Raw genomic sequence first — 22,135 nt, forward strand, 5'->3', positions numbered from 1 at the left:
ACTACCAAACTTTATATGGCGGAGTGGGTTGCTTTCTGCAGCGTTGTAGCTTGGAGGAGGGTCTGCCTGCTGAATGTGGGGAAGTGGAGGTCCACTTCAAACATAGACCTCCACTCGCTACAGCGCACCAAGCCCTCATATGTTACCATAACTTTAAACCACTTGAGGATGGAGGTCACATGTTTCCTTTCTCCACATTCTTCAGCTAGGTGTTCCTGGTAGCTTACGGTGCTAGGCTTCAGTTTGGTCTGACATAACAATGGAGCAAATTAAGCATATCACATAAATTGGAGCTGACAAATGTTAAGCAACATTCCTTTTGGCTGACACTGGAGAAATCTGTCTGTCTTCCAAGCTTGAAAACAACAAAGCTGAATTAATAGTGGCAAATACGTAGAAGGAAATACAATCCTATTAAGGAGACCAATCACTTTTGATGTGTAGTTACATTTTTGGGGAGGTGCACCTAGTCCTACGACAGATATTGCTCACTTTTAGTGTGCATATCTCTTTGGATTTATGTAGTGAAAACCTAAACACTCTAGAAATCCATTTAAGAAGATATTATTGGACAAAGACTGAGGGTTTTTAAAGGGATTCTTGAAAAGGAATGTTTAGATGGACCTTTTTAAATGGGCCATTTGGCACACTGAGTCATATCTGTGTTAATGAGGTTTCTTTTTTTCCTGGTACCAAACTATAAAAGTGGTTTTGATGGATATATATTATCCATCAAACTAAAACTATCAGGTCCTCTCAAATATAACTGCTTGGTTTTGCTTGTATCTTACTTACTTACTTAGGCCCATCGCTCCCAGTGGAGCATAGGCCACCGACAACTCTTCTCCATTTCATAAAGTTTTGGGCTGTCCTTTCTGCCTCCCCCCAGCTGATTCCGTGGCTCTTTAGTTCTGCCTCAGTGTCCCGTGTCCAGCTGTTTTTGGGCCGTCCTCTCCTTCTCTTCCCCTGGGGGGGTTCCAAGTCAGGGCCTGGCGTGTAGTAGTAGCTGCCGGTTTCCTCAGGGTTTGTCCGATCCATCCCCACTATCGGATCAGTATTTGTTTCTCTACTGGCTCCTGTCTCCCTCTCTGCCACAGTTCCTCGTTTCTGATTTTGTCTGGCCACCTGATTCTGAAGATGCGCCTCAGACAGCAGTTGATGAAGGTTTGTATCTTCTGCAACGTCCTTTTTGACCTTCTCCACGTCTCTGAACCGTAGAGAAGGATGCTTTTCACGTTGGAATTGAAGATACGCACTTTAGTTGTTGTGGTTATTTCTTTGGAGGACCAGATGTTTTTTAGAATGATGAACGCTGCTCTAGCTTTGCCTTCTCTCGCAGTGACGTCGCTGTCTGTGCCACCCCGTCTATCTATAATGCTGCCGAGGTAGGTGAAGGAGTCCACCTCCTGAATGGGTTTGCCCTCTACTGTGACTGGGTTGTTGGTTGAGGTGTTTATCCTCATCAGGTTGGTCTTCTTATGGTTTATCCTTAACCCCGTCCCAAGGGATGTGGTTGATAGTTTGGTGGTCTTGTCCTGCATCTGGTTTTGGTTGTGCGACAGGAGAGCCAGGTCATCAGCAAAGTCATGGTCGTGGAGTTGTGTCCAGAGGTTCTACTGTATGCCGTTTTTCCTACCCGTTGTAGTGGTCTTCATGATTCCGGCAAATAACTAGGAGGAACATGAAGGGCGATAGGAGGCCTAACTCCTAACTCTGCCTAACTCCAGTCTTGACCTCGAAGCTCTCTGACAGCTGGCCTGCGTGTAAAACCTTGCATGACATTCCCTGGAAAACCTTGCAAAACCTTTGCTTGTATCAGTTGACCTCATAAGTATGTGAGCTATGCGCCCCTATAAGGAAAATCTTTAGCTGAGCTGTGGATATTTTTCCAAGGCCATGTCTCAGGAATGGCTTGAGAGATTTGACTGATTGACACCTCAATGAAATCTTCACAGCTGATGGAATCTATTCACAAATCCATATCACTTCAAGAATCCAGTGAGAACGATGCAAAGCTTGCATTTTATAGAAACATCATATACTATTGGTATACATTTCTGCAAATAACACAAAAGATTTGAGAGATAAAAAAATAAACTAACAAACAAAACAGTTTCATACAGACTTGGGATTACATGAATTTAATCAATTTCCCTTTGGGGATTAATAAAGTATTTTGAATGGAATTAAATTGAATTGAGTAGTTTTTCACTGGAATTGGATTTGTTATGGAGAAACACCAGAGATGAGACCCAACTGAGAGCTAGACTGCAGAAAGTGACGTTTTTTTGTTTCTTTTTAAACTTGTAGTGCAGTGAGTTTTGCACCAGAGTGGTCATCCTTACACTGTTATGTATCCGTGAAGTCTGAGCTTTTTTTTTTTTTTTTTTAATACTCAGGGGTACCAGCAATAACAGGCCAGAAGCCTATAAGCCAGTTTTCTCATCATTGTATGAAGCTTTTAAAAAAAAAATATATATATATATGAAGGCGATCGGGGGAGGGCATCCACTGCAAGTCTGAAAACACACAACGGGCACACAAGCCTTTGGAATCTGCAAGATAGAAAACAAACAAACAGAAACGGGAACAGGCAGAGACACAAACAGAAACCCTTTCAGGTCTCTAAAACTGAATCAAGACTAGGCTACTACAATTATCTGTCCCCAAAACTGTGGGGTGAGGATGTAGGTGAGTGAGCAGGTGTGTAACTGCGTGTGTGCAAAGTGAAACCAAGGCTTTACCTGAACTGCAACTAGAATGGAGGAGGGAGGGCACAACCACGCCACCCGAGAGACCAGAAAGCGAAAGAGGTAGAAACCCAAACCCAGGCCAACAGCAGTCCTGGGTCCGGCTATCAGGCCTTCCCATGGTTCCCCCCGCCCCAGGCCGAATGCGGGAAACATGGATGGAGGAAGACCTCACTCCTGCCCCCTGCTGATGAGTATGTGGTTTTGACTAATGCGGTTAAAACAGGGAGGGGGAGGTCAGGCCACCATGTGGCTATAACAGTAGCCCCCCTCCTCCAAAGACGCTATGTGCAAGCAGAGGTGGAAAAAGTACAAAAATATTGTACTTAAGTAAAAGTACAAATTTTCTGCTTGAAAATTACTTAAGTAAAAGTAAAAAAGTACCTCAACTTAAATATAATAAAGTACCAAAAGTACATGGTGTAAAATGTACTTAAGTACAAAAGTAAAAAGTACAAAGTACAAAGTACAAAATTCAAAGTACAAAATTATTTTCAAAAGGATTGCAAAGAAATGAAGAATCCAAGAATTTGCTTACAACTCTAAATAATGGTGATATTATTCTGACCCCTTTAGCGTTTGTCTCCATTACCCCATTTTAATTTCTCCCTTTGCTCATCACTGCTGCTGTACCCCATTGGCCCCGCTGACAGGTCCACCCCCAGCCTGTAGTATGCAGTGACAACATTAAGCAACCCCAGCTGATAAAGGATGAGACTTTTGAACTTTTAAATGCCAAAACCACCTAGAAGGGGTGGAATCAAAGAATCAAGGCTGATTTATGGTTCCGCGTTACACCAACGTACCCTACGGCGAGGCTCTGCATCGATTTAACGCGGAACCATAATTCAGGCTTCAGTCCTCATCGGTACTCGACGCGACGGCAGTTCCTCCGGCCGTCCGGCCCGCCTCTGCGGCGCAACTCTCCCGGGAGCTGCGGCTCCTTCTCGGTATATTCACGCGCCCCCCTTCCTTCCCGTCCGCCTTATGGTTCCGCGTTAAATCGACGCACACCTTACGCCGTAGGCTACGGCATAGGGCGTGCGTCGCCGCGTACCCTACGCCGTAGCTCTGCGCCGGTGTAACGCCATAAATCAGCCCCCGCTGTGCTGTTCTTTAATTTGTAGCGAGTAACGACGTGTCCAATTTTAAATATAGCGGATTAAAAGTATGATTTTTTTCCTTGAAAATGTAACGAAGTAAAAGTAAAAGTACAGAAAAATGAAAGTATCAATAAAAGTACAAATTCTCAAAAATCTTACTTAAGTACAATAACGAAGTACTTGTACTTCGTTACTTTACACCACTGTGTGCAAGTGATCTTGTGATGTGTAAATCTGTTGAGTGTAGAGATGTCTAAGATTTGTTTAAGTTGAGCTTTAAAATAATAACAAGCTGGTATCATGACTGTCCAGCACAGTAACTGGTACTGATTTTCAGGTACATGCCACTTCTGGTCTTTTTACTTTGCACTCGCTTGGCCTCTCAGTGTTAGAATTGTATTTTGTTTAGATGGAAATGGTCTTTGTGAAATTACAGCTCAGCTCTTTTCCCCCTTTGTTTGGTGTTCAGCATGTGTATGTATGTTATATCATGCTTTATATGATTAAAAACCTCTTGAGTCATCTCAGAATCATCTACCCTGGGAACCGGGGGACCTCGTTAGGAATATATTTGGATGTATTTTATGGCACACATTCAAACACTAGGGCCTCATTACTTGACGTCATGAGAATTGCAGCAGAACTCAACCAAGGCATCCGGTAAAGAATTGTGGACCTTCCCAAGTCTAGTTAATCCTTGGGTACCATCCACATCTCTTAAGGTTCCCCATTCATTTTTTCGAATGATAATACACAAGTATAAGCAACATGGGAGCACAAAGCCATCATACCTTTCAGGAAGGAGCCGGCCCCCGTGTCCCAGTGATGAATGTGCTTTTGTTTGAAATTAACCTCCAGACAGTAACAAAAGACCTTGTAAAACCCAGCGAGAGAGTGTCCTCAACCACAGCAAAAGGCGTTCTGTATTAACATGAACTGAAAAGCCACTTTACAAGTTACTCTTAAAGCACTTTAAAAAAAAGCCAGATTACAGTTTGGATCTGCGCATGGGGACACAAATATTAGATCTTAGTTTTTGGGGGCATGTCCTGAGGCCAAAATTGAACTTTGTGGCCATACTCACCGCTGTTATGTTTGGGGATAAAAGGGGGAAGTTTGCAGCCTTTGGGGTGAATTGAGCCACATAAAATCTACTTCAATTTGGATCAAATCCTCTTTTTTTTGCTTTTTGGCTATTTTTGTTTAAATATGTTCTACATTTTGTTTTGATGTTGAAACATTTTGAAAGTAGTTGTAAAAATGGGAACCCGTTTATTTATCATAACCCTGTTGCCATTTTTGCTGGAGAGAAAAATCAAAAGGTTTGTGAAAGAAGAGAAAAAAAGCGTGACAGGGATGCTTGTTAAGGCAGCACAAAGAATTCACGTGATACGACTGTCTGAAAACGAACAGAATCCCGGCCTAGACTTTACCGTGCGCTTCACTTTACCGTAGATGCTGAAAGCTGAAGTTATTCTGACAAAATCCATCATTTATAGTATGGTTTCTAACTATTTTATAGTCAAAACAAGTCTATAAGGCCTGTATGATACATGGGTTATAAAGAGTTGATTAAAAAAAAGCCATGACCTCTGAGGCTGTACAAAACAGCAGCATCAGAGTAGACCTGTCATAGGTGGCATTCTGTTGACACACTCACATTTTTCAGCTTTGTAACCAACCTACAATCCTTTATCTCCATGCTGTTGTAAGCAATACTCCAATACGCCAGTTGATTCAGATTGTTAAGGTTGGGTTGGAGCCAGAAATCACAGAAACAGCTCATTTAATACAAGATATATACAGGAAGTCTGTTGTCTCGTGGTTTTGTAGTTTTTCTTATTACCTTCAATTAGGGCTGGGCGATATATCGAGATTTTAATATATATCGATATATTTTCAAACGCAATATGGTACGAGACAATATCGTTTATATCGATTTAAAAAAAATTTTTTTTTAATGATTTTGATATAGCTTATTTTGTGACAAATTGACTTGAATGTTTTATTAGAGATTTGCACAAATGTCAACCTCAGTGGAAAAGTCTGCCTGTTACTGTCTACATTGTACTAATTGCACAGTGTATTTTAATTTAATTGTTATGCAGGAAAGGGATATTTGTTTTATTTTATTCAAGAAGAATTTTTATTCTATGCAGGCAGTTTATTTTTATTTCATTTGTTTTATACATTTTGATATTGTGCAGACCTCTGTTAATAAAGGAACCTGTGTGACATTTGGCACGAGGCTTTGTATTAAAACTGACTGTTTTTTTAAGGGTTTGCCTCAGAAAAAAATGAAGCTAACAGAGATGCTAACAGAGATGCTAACAGAGATGCTAGCAGAGATGCTATGCTATAATGCTTTGGGGGAAACCCCAATTAAGGCACAGAAAAAATATCGAGATATATATCGAGTATCGCCATTTAGCTAGAAAATATCGAGATATGACTTTTGGTCCATATCGCCCAGCCCTACCTTCAATGTTTCCATTCACGATTCCATGATCATTAACCTTAAATGGCTAAACATGTCGAGGGGCTATGTGCAGGACATACTGCTGCACTGGATGAAGACAAACAGCATTATGGGTAAAGAATACTATGTCAATATATTGATAAGATATCTGGCATGGACAGGGTTTCAAATGGACGATGAACCCATACTTCTAAATTATTTGCAAAGTGGTTTACGGTCAACAACGTGAAGGTATTGGAGTAACCATTACAAAGCCCTGACCTCAGTGCTATAAAAAAAAGGAGGAAGCTTGACGAAGTTGACTTGGCTCCACCAGCTTTGTCATGAGAAACGGGATAGATAATGAGAAGCTTGTGGAGTGTTTAAAGCTAATTGTACCAAATACTAAACAAGTGAAGGTGAACTAATTTCTAAGCTGTATGCAAACTTTTGACCTTTCCACTGCTGGGGGTTGTAGAATATGAAATGTCTCAATTATTACATCATCTTTTAAATGTGACTATTTCAGCTAATTATTAATATTGGGCATTATCCTCACACTCATCTTTATTTAACTTCACGCCATGTTTTATGGAGCTGACTGCTGCCCTTTTAAGGGCACCATCTCGCTTTGCCCATCTTCTACTGTAATTCACTAACGCGAGTGGAGGTCTGCGTCACCAACTGAGTGTCTTGAGGCATTTTTCCGTCGACGTTGATGTCATGGATTTGGTCTCAAAGCTAAAGCGCTACTTGTGGACAAGTTTTGATTTTATGTTTTATTTAGAGGGTCAAAGGCACTAATAAAATTTCACATATGAGGTCCATGATTCTACCTCCTAAAACCGTCATGAACAGTGACGTAAAGACACCGTTGTCGTGGAAAAACCTATTAAATGCTCTTTAATATGTTCTTTCCAACTTAGTTTCTGGACTGATACTGAGTGTGTAAGTTGCCAAGAATAAGACTTGAGAGATGCTTCAGATTTCAGTTGATTTAATAAAACAGTTGCATGTAAAAGGGTCAGAATATACACCAGGCGTCTCGATGCAGAATCAAATCAAACTTTATTTATATAGCACTTTTCATACACGAGTAACACAAAGTGCTTTACATAATAAAATCAGCATTTAACATAGAAAAACTCACATACTCATGGTTAAAAACACACATCTGGTCATTTTCACACACATCTTCACTTTAATACCCACACAGCCCACATATAACCCCCAAACACACACATAGACATTAAAAGATAATCACGAACATCATATAAATAAAAAACATCATAAATAAATAAATACCTGGCTTGACGCTGAAGTGAGAAACGATATTTTGAGCCCCCCCACCAATGACCAAGTAGCGGAACAAGGTCTCGCCAAAAGTTTTTGTTCTAACTTTAGGAACAATTAAAATGCCGGTACCAGAGGACCTCAGGGTTTGCGAGGGCTCATAATTTAAAAGCAGATCAGATAAATAAGAAGGCCCAAGACCATTAAGACACTTATAAACTAATAAAGGAACCTTAAAATCAATCCTGAAATGCACAGGGAGCCAGTGCAGTGATTTTAATACTGGTGTAATGTGGTGAATCACAATGAAGTAACGGAAGCATAATGATTTTAAGGCATAAAAGGTGATTCATTCTTACGATTCAAGTAGACAAAATCATTTTCAAGGTCAGCGTTAATCTTTTTGGGGCAGAGTTCCAGTCTGTACATTAAGTTGGGCCAAGGCTATATTTTGCTGCTCTCAGCAGTTTTGGTTTAATCAAGTGGCCAAAGCTATATTTTCCATCACAACGGTTGACAAGGAAGCTGCTTTATTCCTGTGGTGTTTCGACCACAGCACGTCACAGACATTTCATTAAGGAAATGACTTTTTTCGAACCCGATTGAGTGTCCACATGTCATTTTGGTCTGAGTGTTGACATCCTCTTGTCCTCAGTGAATAGAGAGCATTTGAGCACTTGGAGGAGAAGCTGGGTCTATTTTCAGACTGCGTGGCCATTTTTGTGTGTGGCTTCTCCAAGCACCCGTGGTTGGACATTCAGAACCTTTCAGAGGTGCTGGCATCGTTTCTGCTGCAGGGATTGCCAGCCTGGCAACCGAGAGGATGGAGAAGAGAGCTTTGATTGAACTTTCTAAAAATGAGTTTGGAGAGACATAAAAACAAAGCAAGCCAACAGACAGAGGAAAGCCCATCTAGACGCCGAATGTTGCTGTGTATTTAACACTTGCTCAGGCGCTGGGATGAAGAAGAGGTTTTTATCATAATTCTTTTCCTGGAAATATACTTTACCTTTTTAGAAACTCTTTGTCGTGCTTTTTATCGAGTGGGGACACTATTTTGCTTGTTTTAAGAATTGTAGTCAAACTTTTTTCTTGACTATTTTATTTCCTTAATATATGACTTTTGACACGATTTAGGAAAATTAAGCTTATATTTTTTTTGCAGAGAACCTTAATAACTCGTTGCTTCTCCAGTCCAGATCTAAATATAAAGCATTTCAAGACATTTTTAAATTAGGGAAAACCTCCCTTCCTCTTAGTGTTAGTGTTTTAATGTTAATGTCTTGGGTTTTTTGTGTACAAGCGAGTCGTATCTCTTTCCACATTTTCGTGTTGCAGCTGGGGCAATGTGACAGATACAAAAATTTAAATACAAAACTGAGCAAGAATACCCAGTTTGGAGCAGCAGGGAGAAGTGAGAATAGGAATAAATACTCAGGATCCAGAGTTTTAACTTAATTTTCCTTATCTCCCCCTAAAAAAAAAGAAGAAAAATAAGAGGATTATTTTTCCAACATTTATTTATTTATTTATTTGATGATGCGGCTGTCAACAGCGTAAACTTTTCCACTTTGCCACCTCGCGCAGATCTTTCCCACATTCTTACTCTGAGCTGTCAAAACACACCTGTTCTGGACTTTGAAACCCCCCCAACGACAGTTTGTTTCACTTTTGATTTACAACAGACTGATTATTTAACAGATTGGTTGTGAGTGAGATACCAGTCTCTAAACTGATTCTGCTCATTTGCGTGATCTGAATTACTGGTAATCAGGTCATAATTGAAAATATCCATCAGAAAGTTTTAATCTGCTTAGAGGTGATTGTGGTTTGGTCTGCAGACATTTGAACATCCATAACCACACCATTTATTTGTAGATGTCCTTATACATGATCATTTCAGCATGAATTAAAGCTTTCACAGTGTAAATCTGGGAATAAGGGAGCAGCACTGCAAATAAATACACAACAGAACCCTTTTTCTTATCTTGTGACTTGTCTTGCAAAGTTGTTTTTGTGCATTTTCTGATCTAATGTCAACCCTTTTTTTTTCTCTCCCATCCCCTCTCTCTCCCCTGTTTTGCTCCTTTTTTTTGCAGTTTGATGTGTTGAAGTGCTTCTTAAGGTAAGGGTCTCTTTTTGTCATTTCCTCTCTTTCCAGTTATCTTCTTATAAAACACAATGTGCGTTCAGGTCCAGACGCATTTGGGCAGTGAGGTTTTTATGATTTTTGAGGATTTAAGGATTTTACAACAAATTGGCACTTACCCAACTTGGACCAAATTCGGTTTCCTCCCAGGAGATGACACGTTTGTCTTGTGTAGAACTGGTGATCTGTTAGGCTGTGACCAGACAACCGACTCGGCCACGGAAGTAAATCATTGCTCTGATTATAAAAAGTCTTGCGTTACTTTCACTAAACATTTCGGGTCATCGTTCAGCTGCAACGCAAAGCTCTGTCCGGTCATTTTTGTAAGCATTTGGCTGAATGTGAGCAGAGATTAAAGCCTTACAGGTACAAACCTCGGGATTCATCAATAACCGCCAGTGAGTGCTATACACGGCCGTACCATGACACTGCCTCCACCATGTTTGACACATGATGTGGATGCTTTAGATTAAGAGCTGTTCCTTCCCTCCTCCGTTCTTTTCTCGTCCCATCCTTCAGATGCAAATTCATCTTCAGTTTCATCATCAAAAGAATCCTGGAGCGTGGGGGGCTTTTTTTTTCTTTATTAGATGTTTTTATGGGAAAGTTTAACTTGCATTTCCGGCTCTTGGATGTTACTGGTGGTTTGCACCTTGTTGTATACCGTGTTTATGTTCATGAAGGCATCTCTTGATTGTAGATCTTGACAATGATACTCCTACCTTCTCCAGAGGATTCGACTTCTCTTGATGTTGTGAAGTGGTTTTTCCTCATCAAAGAAAAAACCATCTGATCATCCACTTTAGCTGCATTTCATTTACTTCAAGGCCTTTTGATGCTGAGCTCACAAGTGTTTCCTTTCCTTTTAAGAACGTACCAAACTATTGATTTGGCCACATATGAGCTTTTTGATATATCTTTCTCTTATAGATTCATGTTGTTGTTCTTTCAGCCTGTTGATCCTCTCTTCATATTGGAAGCTGCAGTCAAACGGCTGAAAAATACCCCCCAAAAATGCCTGATATCAACTCCACACCTTTTATCTTCTTATTTTGTCTCAAGGTAATGAGGTAATTAGATCCAACTGGCCAGTTAAGCTCCTTTCTGCAATCCTCCAAATACTTAAGCTCTTTAAAATGTATGTAGTTTGCTTAAAATGGCTGTAATTCCTAAGTGGTTAATAGCATATCTTTGTGAAACCTCTTAAATAATAGCTCAAAGTCGATACTTGATCACATTTTGATGATTTTATTTCCAACCCACTGTTTTGTGGGTATGAAGGATGAGTATCCCGCTCAGTGAAACACGCTAACAATGACTGAACGTAACATAAACAGGATGCAATATGTTGTACTCTCGCCATGTCAGAACTTAAAGGGCAGACTATGCTTTTATATGGATTTCTGAAGTAAGTGCAAAACATTTGCGGTCCTCCCTTCTTCTAAAAAAATGATTTCAAACCACCAAGAGGCCTCGCAGGCGTGCTGTAGTTCTTCTCAGTGTGCTCATGTTGTAATAAAGCACAACAAGTCCGTCTCCATGGGGTCTTGTAACTGAATGTACGTGTCACAAGCTGTTAAGTCACCAGAAAGTCCACCAGCTGGGGGGCGAGGGGGCAAAACTTACAGTTTTTAAAAGCCAGTGACACTTCTGCTGTTTGTTTATGGACTGCATGTTTCAGCTGTAGTACATCTCAAGCGTATTACTTCCAGGCTAGGATGCTTTGTAATAACCAGCAGACTCCCAGTGTTTTCAAAGGGAGAGGAAATGTGTCACGATGCTGTACAGCCGGTTCTGGCCATGTGTTTTGAGAACACGGTGTTTGTGTGATGAAAACCTGATGAAGGCATCCGCCTTCGATAGCAGGGAGGATTTGGTCTCAGTTCTCCACTTCTGACAGCCATGATTGTTGTGGTCGTTCTGCATGTTATCAGACTGCGTGAGCTGTGTTAAGAGCGGTAGTTTAGACTGTGCTGATCTCAGATAGTAGACATCCACCATGGCGGCAGTTTACAGTAACAAATCTTGGCCCGTGTGGACGACAAATGCTTGGCAGATTATTGTGTGGAATATAATCTGACCCAATCAGAAAGTCAGATGATGACAATAAGTGCTTATGAAAAGTGGAAAAAATTACTTAGGCCCAATCCCAATTCTCCTTCACTCGCCCTTCTTTTCTTCCCTAACCCCTAAAAAAGAAGGGGGATTTTAGGGCACTTGAGATCTAGGGCACTTGGCCCAGGTGCCTGTCCCATTTCTCCTACTCCCCCTCGTTTTCATCCCTAACCTGATCAGGAAGCAGAGAGCCAAAAGCTGTTTTAATTTCAGCTGTAGCGCTGTTAATATGGCACTTTATTAAGTTTTAATATTTTTTCAGGCATAAAGGTAACCTTAAGATCCGCAACCTGGGCTCAGTTTATCCAAATAACGCCTGTTAAGAAATTTGACCCGATGTTTTCGGAGGCCCTGGGGGAGCAGCAGCAGCTCACAGCCCGAGAAGAGACGTGTCCGCCGGGTCAAGCTGCTCCGTCAGCCCCGGGAGAGAAACTCTCTCTGGGACGCAGCTCTGTTGAGAATTACGCCGGCTGAAATAAATCATTTAGGAAGATGTTGGTTTAATAGATGAAATCTAACAGTTGTAGCTACGCCTGTTAAGAAATTTGCTCCGAAATTTTGAGATTTCTGTCTGCCGGCTCCGGAGCTTGGGTCCGCGTTAAATCGACGCAGAGCCTACGGCGTAGGGTACAGCGTACGGCGCGCGTCGCCGTGTACATCAACGCAGAACTTACGGCAAAGGTTACGTAACCTACGCCGTAGGCTCTGCGTTGGTGTAACGCGGAACCATAAATCCCTTTATTCTGGCGTGATGATCGGCAACTTTATCTGAAAGTGTGTAAATTACCCAGATAACAGCTGGATTACTTTGTGGTTTCTGAAGACTATTATATCAGAAACATCCAAAACAAATCTGACGAGTCACAGGATTATTTCTCTCTATTTCTCTGAGACGAGTCTGCCTGTTTGCCTTCGGTCGGCGAGTCAAATTGACGCAGAGCCTACGGCAAAAGCATTCTGGGAAATTTTCATACCCCCTCGCTCGCCAAGTCAGCATCTGAAATCCCTCGATTTGAAGGGGCTATTCTCAGCCCCTAGCCCTCGTTATGCCCCCTCCCCCTAGGTGAAAAGAGGAATTGGGACACCACTACACTCACGGGAACGCGCAAAAGTTAGGGTTAGTGAAGAAAACGAGGGCGAGGGGGAGTATTGGGACGCACCCTTACTCTTTGTAAATCAGCCTAATTGTAGTTTGTTTGCGGGGAACCCCATAGTATTTTTGGGTTTCCTGAATATCTGAAGTGTTGCCTGGTGATTAGATGATGGTTAACCAAACGGGCAAAGTGGTCGACAAACTCCAGAACAAAGCAGCAGTGATGGAGGAAAATGAGAAGCTGTGGATGAAGCAGCAGTGGAGCCGGTGGCAGCTGGAGCAATTGGAGTTGGGACCATGAGATGGGAGAGTGCCTCCAGCAGATCCAGAGAGCCAGATCTGAGATCTCGGTCCAGAAGATCGCAGACACAAAAACAGCAAAAATATTACGTTGAATCCTGGGGCTCATCTATCTGTCATTTATCTATTTATCGTAGAAGGGGTGGGGTAGAGCTGAATCACCTGCTGTGACAGAACTGTGAGAACATTTAATACAGGAGCTTCGAGACAAAATGTGTCACAGACATTTCATAAGGACCTCTGGAGATCGTGTCAGCTTTTTTGATGCTTAGTACGTCTCCTTCAAAGTCAGATGCCTAAGGTTTGGATTCAGATGCTGATCCAGACGCCCATGTCGGAGTGGAGCGTGATAACAGGTCTGTGGCCTCCATCCTGAATCCTCCGCTCAGCTCTAGAGGCAGAAGCAGACTGTAGCAGAGTTTTGTTTATCTTGCTCATACTTTCTATTTATTAGGATTTAATCTGTTAGTGTTTCAGTTATCAGGGTTTACTGGTTCCCACCTGTGTCTCATCAGTGTGTGTTTGTGTGTGTGTTTGTGTGTGTGTGTGTGTGCCGATCCGTTGTCTGTCTGCTCTTGTTATGCAGCCTTGTCTTTTGTTTCTCCTCATGTTACCTGTTGTTCTTTTTGTTTGTTTGTTGTGCTTTAGAGCCCGAGCACTGACAGTGCGAAGGCCCTATTGTATCTGTAGGAATTGTTTTGTTTTTTCTCGTTTTCCTTCCGACGAAATGAGGGCCTTTTTGCCCCCCTAAACGTGCCCCAAAAGTCACCAAATTTTGCACGCAAGCCAGGCCTGGCAAAAAAATTGATATTTAATCGTTTGCATTAATAATAATAAATAACTTTATTTATCCGTTAGGAACTTCATTTGTGGAAAAGCATCAGCATCAGTGCGTGTACAGATAACATATGCAACAGGACAGTACAGAAACAAACCAAACAATCAATATAAAGCAACATACATTGGACAATCACAAATACTGCTGGACTTAGATGCTGTAAACCATAGCATAGATAAAATACGAGAGAAAAAGAGATTAAAAAATATAAGTCCCCCGTTAAGTGCGTGATAAATACAATGATTTTAAAAAAATAGGTCAGTATAGAAGCAGGTACAAAAATGAATAGGTAAGATCAGCTGTTTATGAGTCTGATGGATGAGGGCACGAAGCTTGACATGGCTCTGTTTGTTCTGAATTGTAGTGATCTGTATCTGTGACCTGAAGGGAGGAGCTTATACTGACTGTAGAGTGAGTGTGTGATGTCTGAGGATATTTGTTGTCCCTTTCGTTTAGTCCTTCTGTTATAGATGCCCATCAGTGATTCCTGCTTCTGTCCAATTATTTTGCTGCTCAATGTAATGATTATATTTAATGGATTACGGTGAATATTAGATAAGGATCCGAACCAAGCTGTTATGTTGAAGGTTAAAACTGATTCAATAAAACACTTATAAAATGCTGTCAGAACTGATTGGTGGACTTGAAGTTTACAGAGTTTCCTAAGAAAAAAGAGGCGTTGCTGGCACTTTGAAAAAATGGATTCATTGTTAAGTTGGAAGTTGAGCTTGTGGTCGATTACTGTCCCCAAATACCTATATGAGTTAACCCTCTCTATAGGCTGATTGTTGACAGAGATAGTGGGGATGTTGGATGGACCTCTCCGAAAGTCAACAACCAGTTCCTTAGTTTTAGTGGTGTTGAGGTCCAGACAGTTCTGCCTGCACCACTCTAAAAATGTTCATCTCAGCCTGCAGCTGACCCTGATTAATGGGCGTGGCCTAATGGCTCAACAGTGCCCCCTAGAAAACTTTGTGCCTCAAGCCCCACAATACGGTTGGACATACCTGCACGAAAATCGGTACACACCTGTATCATGTCACAACTTAAAGAAAAGTCTCTTGGCGCCATGGCCGAAACCAAACAGGAAGTTGGCCATTTTGAATTAATAGTGTAATTTTGGCGGAATTTATGCCATTTCTTCGGCTGCTTCTTCGCCTGAACCGTAACGTGCACCTAGGTGTGTTATACATCAAAATGTGCGTCTCGATCCTGCGACGACGCGCATTACTTTTCTCAGTCAAAAGCGTTACCATGGTGACGATAAATGCCAAAAAGCACGGCCCCCCTTCATCTGATTGGTCCAAAAAAAGGAAAAACTTTGTGCGTCAAGCCCCACAATACAGTTTGACGCAATTTATGCCATTACTTCGGCCACTTCTTCGCATTTCCACTGCAGCACGCCTGAACGTGCACAAGGGTGCAAGGGCCCGTTCATCGCTGCTTGCAGCTTTCATTTTTAATTTTGTTGTCTTTATTTTGGTATCCTTTAGTTTGCACATCTGCTTTCACCCAAAGAGAGCTGGAACAGGCTTCAGCAGATCCCCACGACCCTGAACTTGAATAAATTTGTATATATATCACGTATGGATGGATGGATATCCTTAAGTTACCGCTTTATGTTCATAACAAAGGGCTTTATTATTCTTATTGTTTTTCATGTCTACCTGATCTCTTGCATTTTGTATTGATCAAAACCTGACAAGAATAGCAACAGCTAGATTCAGACGAACGCCTCGCAGGCCTAACTCAAAGAAGTCCAAGCATCGATGACACAGTTTATTAATAAGGCATTATGGCCTTATAGGGTGGCTAAAAGCAGCAGCTTTCATGAGTCATACATCACTGCCACACTACAAAAAAAAACACAACTAGAAAGGGTTTCAGAAACAAATGTGTGGCAGAACCAGATCAAACAACAACTTTGAAATACATTGTTTCCAGAACTACAAAGAGAGAAAAACAGTTATGATTCCCTGGGCCTTTATTAGTTATAATTCATCACTTTAATGAACAAATGAATTACCGTAATTTCCACACTATAAGGCGCACCGAAAATCCTTAATTGTTCTCAAAAGTCAGCAGTGCGCCTTATAATCATGTGCACCCTATGTATGAATTTTGTTGTGCTTACTGACCTCGAACCAGTGTTATGTGATAAAAATCTTTCAAAATGTTTTAGTGACTTGGGTAGCGACGAAGCCGCTCCGCTTGATTGATTGTTGGACTGTTCAGCTGACACATTAACGTCAGTCCCTGGTTGTATACGGGGTGCAACGTCAGACAATGTTAGATAACTAATTATGTAGTGCTGGCAAGCAGCCATCATCCAACATGTAGTCAACGTTACCTTACTATAATTAGACGTCAAGCCAATGTTTTTAGCTTAAACCCAATTTTCAATATCATAATCCAATTATAATCAAATGTTGGAATACAACGTTGTTCCAACCTCATAGTAACTTCAGGTGTCCGCTATCGCTGGAAACGATGCACCAATCAGAGAACAGGACGTAGTACGATGCTTCTCTCCTCCACTTACTTGTGGATTTGTGGAAGACGAATGATTTAAAATGTGAGTGTATCTTTCTGTATTCGTTACAACTGTACGATATTCAGTTATTGTGAACGAGTTGAAAAAAGTTCAACTTACCAAACTTCTTTGTTTTGCTTTATATATGTTTTATCATGCGCCTTTATAACCGGGTGTGCCTTATGTATGAAAATAGACCCGTTCATTAATATTGGACTTGCGTTGCATCTAATGGTCCCCAAAATACGGTACTTTATGACTTGTTAATCAAATGGATGTTGAAGCCTATTTTGAAAAAGGTCTTCAATGTTGCACCTTGAAAATCTGAACGTTGAGTTGACCCGAATATGATTTCAAGAGTAAAACGTTTCTCTTTTTCTTTTTGCATGTGTTCCATTAGGGTTTATTTAGATTTTCTGACATAAAACTGCGTTGCGTGTGCGCTAAAGACCTTCTCCGCTGCACCGCAGTATAATTAGATAACATCAGTTTCCTTTATGTCAGTCTCTGTCGGCAGCAGTTGTGCTCCGGTGTTGCTTGGAGTCTGGTTTATTGTGCTGTAATTCAGAGGCGTAAGATGTACAACACACACTCGCACATATTCCAAAACGATCTTTCTCCCGTTAAAGTTTACTGTTTGTTTGTTTGTTTTTTTCAAGACTGCAGAAATCCTTGACATGTCTTTCCCTGTCTGGAAAGATTTTGAAACGTATAAACTGCTTTGTTTAATTTGGCACTGGTGTTGCAAAGAAATGTCTAGTAGGATGTCATCCTGCAAGTATCGTTGACATTAATACATTAATTACAAATAGCTGCTCTTTTTTATGATCATATCGCAATGTTTTAAATAATAGATATTCCTAATTCCCTCATAAGCACATTAGTTCTCAACATAATGAATAAGCGTGTGCACTTTTTTTTTTAACCAATATTTATAAGCAGAATCTGTTCTTTATAGTATAAAATTCAAACATACCTCCTACAGTAATAATTAAGATGCTAATATAGCCATTGCGGTAGTGCAACAATCTGCAGTTCCTCAAATGGCCACAGGGGAATGACTCCAAAGGTTAGTCAATCTTCCACTGATCCCCAATGTTGAAAGATCCAGATTTTACAGCATAAATAAACATCCTAGTTGTATTTTATCTGACTCTGACATCATCCTACAGAATGAAATACAGCAGTAGTCAGATTGGACATTCATGGAACTTTACTGACCAAGAGTGACTCTCACGGCGAATGCTAGTAGGTGGTGTTAAGAGATTATGATTCACACAACTGTACTGAATGTGTGACAATACTTGGAGCCTGATACAAAACAGTGATGAATAAATGTTAAGGGATCTGCTTTTTTGAGTGACAGCTGCATTGCTGTCAGTTGTCAGTTTAGCTACAGTACTTTGCATATCCAGCAAGCCGGACTTCTGAGCAGTGAATCAAGACGTGACGAAGCATAGTCATGCTTTCTGTAAAGATGATATAGCTTGTTGCGCCGTTAAGTGTACAAATGGAACACCCCAACCGGGGTGGAGGCAGCTCGGCCGGAGCACAGGTTTGAATTTAGGTTTGACCCAAATTAATTAACCAGAGCTTTGGCAGAGTCAGCTCCTGCATCAGTGGCGACACTATTGGGCTCCAAAGCCGCTCTTACCCCTTTTCTACCTTTTCCACCAAACCGGTTCCAGGGCTGGTTCTGGGCCAGTGCTGAGTTGGAACTGAGCTTTCTGTTTCCACTGACAAAGAACTGGCTCTGGGCCAGAAAAACAGGTTCCAAGGTAGCACCAACTCTTTGCTGGGCTAGAGGACAGAACAACTTATGTAAGTGGAGGGGGCAGAGTTGTTAAGACCAACAGTAATAGAAAGACTGCGATAAGGTGACATTTTCAAATAAGCGACGAAGTATGGATCCAGCAAAGCAGCAATGGTCTGTGGAGGAGACAACTTGACTTTTGGCATTGGATCTGCTGTTTTCTGATCACAATGAGGCAGCGTAAAGCGAGAAGCAGCAGCTGTACAACCGCAAGATCGGCCATAGTTGTTGCTACGCACCAATGCAAACGCAGCGACATACAGTAACTGATGTTCACAACGACGTAATGACCTGGCTTCCCTTAGCACCTATGGAGCTATGGAAAAGCAAACCGGTTCTCAGCTGGTTCGCAAGTTGAACGAGTTGTGAACCAGAACCAGCTCTGGAACCAATTTGGTGGAAAAAGGGTATTTGTGCTGTTGTTTTTAAACAGATTATGGTTTAAAAAAACAAACTGCCTAGTCGCCACCGAATGAGACCAACTATTGTCTGAACCAGTTTGCATAAGGATTTCTCATTTCCCCAACAAAAAGACAAGAAAACCTTTGCATAACACTTTGAAATCAATCAATCAAATACACTACATTGACAATTCTCTGTACCCTGTGATTTTGAGCTCTAGATCATATCAGGAATGTGCACAGAAAAAAAAGAAAAAAGGGAAACCGTCTGTTAATTGTCTCTGAATTTTGTCCAGATCTCCCCCACACAAGCAGAGAATGAGTCCAATACCCACTAAAGGAGTTAAGAAGGTTTCAACCAAACACAGATAGCGTGCTTCTTATTTTGTTTTTCTCTTTGTTGCCCAAGGTTGTGTAAAAACACGTGCATGTGTGTGCATGTGCGTGTATGTTTGAGGGCATGTGCCTACATCTAAGTCTTTGTCTCTGTCCTTGTTTGTGTGTGTGCGTGCGTGTGTGTGAGGTTGTGTTTGGAGTGGGCTCTGCTGGGATTTTGTGTAGAGCCTCATTAGTGGCTGAGGTTTGGTCGGCGTGCTGCTACTGAAGACACTCGGGGCACCGACTCATATGCTACCTTACTGCTGGCCCATCTGCCACATTGGCCCTCACTTTAGACTTTTAAGTACTATTAATTCTTAACACTGTAAAGACAACAAAATGCCTTTATTTTGACATTCCCGCTGCAGTTTATATCTGACAAGAACTACATTTTCCTCGATTTGAGGTGAAACGATATAAGATAAAAACAAATACACATTATGAATTTTTAATGATTACGGTTTAAACACCCCAAAGTGTCTAATATAGAAGATACAATATTGTTTCATTGAAGTGAATGTTTCTTGTGTTATCAGCAGGGCAACAGAGATTTTGCAGAATGCTACAAATAATATTAGAAGCTTCGGACAAGCTTTGGAAAGTGGGGGTTGATGAAGGATTCAACTTTTACACATGCATGTGATATGATATCTGTCATCATAAAGCAAATGCATTATAAATAACCAGCAGCTACCGTAATGACCCAAATATAAAAACAGCTTTTTCCCCCCTATGAAACACCTCAACTGTTCCAACCTCGACGACTGCTGGTGCAGTGTCCGCATCCTGAACGTGCTCATTACGGTTGGAGCTTTCAACATAACCCCGTAACAGTGCCAGGGGGGTTTAGAGCTACGGAAAGATGGTGAGAAGTAGGACACGTGAAGAAACAAATGAAAGGTTTTGATGCAAACTTAAGGATGATGCTGATTAATTCTGGAGAGCCATCAAACGGGGGCAAAGTTTTCAACAAATATGGTATCGTACAACAAAGACAGCCTTAAAAATGTAGCGTCTAAGAAAATACCAAACCAAATGCAACTGGCCGGGGGCGGGGTTTAAGTGACGATTCATACAGAACTGTTCAAAATCCACTATTCAAAGCATCAAAGATGGCTGCAGAGTTGCTAACAACAGTCATTCATCAGCGTTTTTTTTCCCCCCATTGCACATTTGTTTATTCTCGTCTGGTTGCCACACGGTTTGTTTCCCTGAATGGTTGAATGCCTTTGCATTGGCAGATCAAGAGAACATTTGAAATCAATGTTGAATCCTGAAAAACAAGGCAAATTATTTGCATCAGAGGAGGAAAACAAGCCGGCCAGGCTGAAGAAAACTGAGCAAGGGGGTGCACGAGCGTGTCAAAGAAAAAAACAAAAAGAAAAGTATTGAAGGACTATCCATCACTTGAAATTACTAATTTGAAAGCCTTGAAAATCACCAAAGTTGAATACACGCCCCAGCAAGCGTAACCCTCTAAGGCTCACCGTCATACTGGCCTGATCAAATCAAGTTGTACATTTCTATATAATAACCTAAAAAAATACCCTAACCAAGTACCAAATTACCATGGTTACGTTAAAGGGATATATATGAAGTAAAACAAAAGTAGCTCAAAATGGCCGAAGGCCTCCAAATGTTGACGCCATGGCCTCAGCTGGAATAGATGAAGGTTGTGGGGTAATGGACAGGGTTCGACTCATCTTACATCTAAAGGATTCCTGTCAGACTTTTGAGAGGATCGGCTGTCTTTTTTATGTCAGGTGATTGACTAATAAAAAAACTACCAACACCTGGGAGCCAAAAACAAACCCTGACAGACAAAAACCAGACAAGGTTTGGTGCCCGTACGGTTTTCTTCCAAAAGTTGTGTCTAGAGGGGCGGCCCTCCTAAAAGTAGGTTGTTATATGTGGGTCAGTACGGTAGGCCATACATCTTTTCTATCCATCTATCCATTTTTTATCATCACTCTAATCCTCCTCAGGGTCACAGGAGTCTACTGGCAGCTATCTGCATAGAAACATGTAACCATGTCAGTTAGGGGTGTAACGGTATACAAAAACCACGGTTCGGTATGTATCTCGGTTTTGAGGTCACGGTTCAGTTCATTTTCAGGGAAAAAAGAACACAAAACAAAAAAAAATGTTTAATTTTCAACTTTTGCAAACAACAGTTTAAACGGTTAAAACTTAAAGGAGCTTGAGGCCGGATTGTGGCAAGATTTATGAAAAAAATCCATATACATTTTAAGTTTTCTAGTAATAATGTCAGATGAAGCGTTCCAAACCAAAAAGAATGAGCCCTCTAGTGTATCTCTCCTTTGCCTTGAACAGGCTGTGTGCTGCAAAATGTGCTGCATTTCGGTCCCGAATTTCCCGCGCTGGGCTGCGGATGTGACGTCACATGACGCTGCATGTGCGTTCTCCCCGTTCTCCCGTGCCGGCTTCACTGTTGGCTGCAGTACCCCCAACGGCCGTCGTGGTGAAGGGTGGCGCTAGAGAGTCTCATTTCTTAAAAGGAGCCTCAAGCTCCTTTAAACATTAAAAAATAATGTTAAAAAAATATAAAAACAGGAATAACCTGTGTTCTCAACAACTGAGTGTGGTCACAGATCCGCAGCTATAAAAAAAACAACGGCATTAGTAATAGCTTTGGCCCGATCTGAATTACTGGCAAATGCCTGTTTAGATGCCAAAGGTAGCAGCGTTGACACGGAGCAGTTTTTTTTTCTTGCGGCAGCGATATAAACCTTGGCGTGGTGCCGTTTTAAATGCATTATGAGGTTTGGCGTCTTGCCAGAAACATGCCCGGTTACTGTTGAACGACGTCGGGGCACTGCTCTTATCTACTTGTCTTTGTCTGTTGATGTTGATTTTCACCGGGAAGCTGAAGTGTTCCCAGACAGGAGAC

At 41.3% G+C, this 22,135-nt stretch overlaps 1 protein-coding gene across 1 annotated transcript in view; it reads left to right on the forward strand.

Annotated features, from left to right (window-relative positions):
• Positions 1–22,135, forward strand: part of LOC133425941 (receptor-type tyrosine-protein phosphatase delta-like) — a 332,624-nt gene that overhangs the window by 45,019 nt on the left and 265,470 nt on the right. Inside the window, exon 2 of the mRNA XM_061716354.1 lies at positions 9,704–9,729. The gene's annotated coding sequence lies outside the window, so the exon portion shown is untranslated. The remainder of the gene's footprint in view (positions 1–9,703; positions 9,730–22,135) is intronic.

This window comes from Cololabis saira, chromosome 1, assembly GCF_033807715.1.
Source record: "Cololabis saira isolate AMF1-May2022 chromosome 1, fColSai1.1, whole genome shotgun sequence".
In the NCBI taxonomy this organism is placed as follows: Eukaryota; Metazoa; Chordata; class Actinopteri; order Beloniformes; family Belonidae; genus Cololabis; species Cololabis saira.